Genomic DNA, 3,945 nt, shown 5'->3' with positions numbered 1-3,945 from the left:
ACTTCAGTGGTCGACTTTACTCCAGATGAAGGAAGTTCTCTTCGAGGACATCAGTACTAGATGCAATCATGTTGAGGAGGTTATCCACCCGATCCAGGACAGAGTGTTTGAGGTACTACGTACTATTCTTGGCAGGAGGATCGAAGTTGAGACAGATGTGGATTTGCAGGAATTAGAAGATAGAGTCAAGGTCATCTTTTGCAAAGATGAGAATGTTATTACAAATGAGCAACGAGATCAGATGTTTGCCACCATGCTCCTGATTGAGAAGACCAAGGAACTTGAACCTGAATGGGACGCTGCTCTTCTCGAGGCATTTGATCAGGTCATCCACTTAGAAGAACGAATGAAGAATCTTCCCGAGATTCCAATTGCTGAGATCGAAGGAATCGTGTCTAGATTCATTGCATATGCTAAAAAGGAGCATTGGAAAGGGAATAAGATTCTAGATGAGAGGTTGTTATAGATGATGTGGCACCTTAATTGTCATTAGTCTATGTCTCCTAGATTTTCGTGCCAAATTTAATATTTGGCTATGCATTTAATGTTGTGCAATAAAAGGGGAACTTTTGTAATAAAACCCTAATTAGGGTTTAGGTGTCATAATCTTGGCCATTGATCTTCTTTTGATCTGGACCGTTCATTGTAATTGAGGATGCTATATATACCCTCATTTCTTTTCATTTTGTAACTAGAACTAAGAAACTAGAGATTAGATATCAGCATTAGTGATTAGAGAAGCAAGTATTTTGTAGCAAGATTGAGCTTTGAAGAAGGAATTTCAAACAATTGTTGTTCATGATGGCTTTGAGATCAATAAAATATTGAAGTTATGGTGTTTTATTGCAATTCTTGTGGTTATCTTCATGGTTGTTCGTTGTCTTTAATCATTCTCAATCAAAGTAGTGTTTTAATTTGAAGGATAAAGTGTTGGACTTGATTGTCGGTGAGATTCACTTTCCAAACCACTAGCTTCTTGCTGATTGTAGGAACGCCTTACGTGGTCAACTGGATCAACTTGAATCACTTAAACTTTCAATCATTGTTGTATCTTGGATATGTGCCTTCGTGGTAGTGTCTATGATCCTTGATGAATTGAAAAATCATTTGTTACCTTAGAAGATCGCATCAATTTCAATTGAGTTGTTATTTTATGGCAATATTGAAGTTGGTAGAATCTCGTCAAGTCTCGTCCACATTGAGTTGTTCTTAGGATTAGATTAGACTAGATCCCTTGCAAGCCCTACTCTTTTGATCTTTTTTTGAGAGCTTGTTAGTATTAGGAAACCCTGTTCCTGCAGTTCGGATTTGGCATAAGACCCCTTGATGAAATAGCAATCACAACGACCACTGGTGCTTATCCACACGTAGAGACCCTACTTAAAAGAACATTGAAGTCACCCTAACTGATCCTTCTTGCGATATCTTCAGTAGTTAGAGATTTTATTCAAGAGAGGATAAGGTACCCTTGGGTATTTTATTCTGTGTATGATTGTGTACAAAATACACGTCAACAGTCCCCTTGGATATACACAAGGGCAAAGCAGCCTTGGACTCGGACCTAGACTGTATATGTAGATGTAGATACATAGATAATCTAGAATGGTTGGGAGTTGTGGGTGAAGGATTGGCTAGGGCTTATGAATTGACCATTTTTTATTGCTTTGGCAACATGTGACGATGAATGAGCAACTTATTGGAGGCATTGGTTATCATCGGCACTATAATGAGTCTAAGAGCTCCTATAGTCACTTGAAAGCTTACATGTGTGCAATTGCTAGCCAAGGAACTAAAACTTGCAATGGGCCAACAAAAAATGGGTAGTGAGCAAGTCAAATTCTTGTTTATGTTAAAGAGTGAGAGAAAACAAAGAATGTGACCAAGAAATCTAGATTAAAGTCTCATTCTCTAGCCAAGAAAGGATCCTACGAGTCACCTATAGTGCCATCCTTGAGTACCATAGTAGTGGCTGCCACACATTCAATTCTTGCAACACCATCTTTAGAAGATGATAATGATAATATGATGAAACTATAAGGATTCGGTCAACTACTGAGAGGGGGGGGGGGGTGAATCAGTAGATAGAAAACAAACTAAACTTTTACCAAACTTAATTCCAACTCAGAAACAACTTGCTAACCTAACTGGTTTAGACACTGTATCAAAAATTGCAATTGCACTGTCAAACTTTACCGGTTGACCAAAACATAAATGATACGATGTAACAGATCTGAAACTCACATACCATTTAACCAAAACATTAAACCACTTGACTAACATTAGTAATAGCTCATTTCAGATCACTTCCGGTCATCTAAACATATCTAAGTAGCTTTACCAGTTAATCATATCAACCATATCAAATCATATCCACAAAATCATTCACCACTTGACACAATGATTTTTCATGTGGAAACCCAAATGGGAAAAACCACGGTGGGGATGAATACCCACAACTCTTCTGAACTTCGTCCTGTTAGGAGCCAAGCCTTGTTAGAAGCTTATACAATAATGTTCTGTTAAGAATAGATCCGTTTAAAGACCACTCGGTTAAGGGATTGACTACAATACCCTGTTAAAGGTAATACCCTGTTAGGAGTAACCTCGGTAGAGGATTTCAAATCCAAGCTAATGGATCACCTGGTTAGAGGATTTAAACAACACTAAGCCTATTAAATCTTACCCGATTAAGGGATTTAATTGTTGTAATGGTTAGAGGACAATAGGTTCTTTGTTGATCTGGAAATAACACTTCCTTGCTTAATCAGATCCTTTTTTGCTCCTATCTGCCTTCACAACATTCTGCAGACACTCCTTCTAGTTTGGCAACAATCACACTACCACACTTAACCAAATTGCCAACACAATTACAAACAACTCATCGACCTTAAATACAAATACAATAGGTCGGTAACACATCACAAGACCTACAAATCTCATAGAGATTACAAACATATCGGTTCAAACATAGCCGTTGGATTACATAGCAATCAACTACACATTGTTCTAGACAACTTCAACTGCTCCTGGATCACCGCACATTGGATCCTGTAGCCCATCATGCATTTTTTCACTTCATGCTATGCATTTGTTCATTCCCAAGATAAACGGTTATCTTCACGCGCCAAAACCACTTTGAAACTCATCACGTGCATCATGCATACGTGGCATCTTCATCTCCGATCATCACTCGGTCATAGATCATCACAACCGATTCACCAACCTCCATCAGTTAGGGTTCTGCTTATCAACTGGTTAGGGTTACCGGTTGATCACTCTGCTTCAATAACAATATCAATACCGGTTTCCTTCATAGCTTTACTACCGGTTGCATTGCTACATCATTATCGGTTGCAATACAACTTCATTACCGGTTCCTATTGACATCAATGACAACACTATACTTCATCAATGCAATCTTCATGCAATGCCAACAGATAACTGTTCTCATTCTCACAAAAGAACAAGGTATGCAAAGGGCATAAAAAAATAAGGTGAAGGACATGAGAATGAACACATTGTTTGTATTTATGCTTGTGGGCTTCATTTCAACCTTGTCCGATTACCATATTGGTGAGAAATGGTGATGGGGTTAAATGGAGCATCTATAGTGTATGCAAGTCTTGGTTTTGAAAGGTACACTTTATTGGCCAAGGATAGAAGTTTTGTGGATGCCTCATTGTAGTGCATTAGGGATTTGCGGTCTGAGACATGGGTGTCTATCTTTTTTGATGAATGGAGATTACAAAAACAAACTTCTAATAAATGCCATTAGAGTGTGCCTCAAAGAGACAATATTTTTGAGGGTAGTTGATTCTGAGAGGTAGGTGAAGGATGTAGACTTCATCATGGACATGAAGGTAGGGTCTAAAAACATTGCTCAAGTCATAATGGACAATGCTAAAAATTGCAAAGATTTAGGTTTGTTGATTGAGGCGAGTTAAA

This window comes from Cryptomeria japonica, chromosome 10, assembly GCF_030272615.1.
Source record: "Cryptomeria japonica chromosome 10, Sugi_1.0, whole genome shotgun sequence".
In the NCBI taxonomy this organism is placed as follows: Eukaryota; Viridiplantae; Streptophyta; class Pinopsida; order Cupressales; family Cupressaceae; genus Cryptomeria; species Cryptomeria japonica.
The sequence above is the reverse complement of the archived record's forward strand: the minus strand, read 5'-3'. Positions refer to the sequence as shown.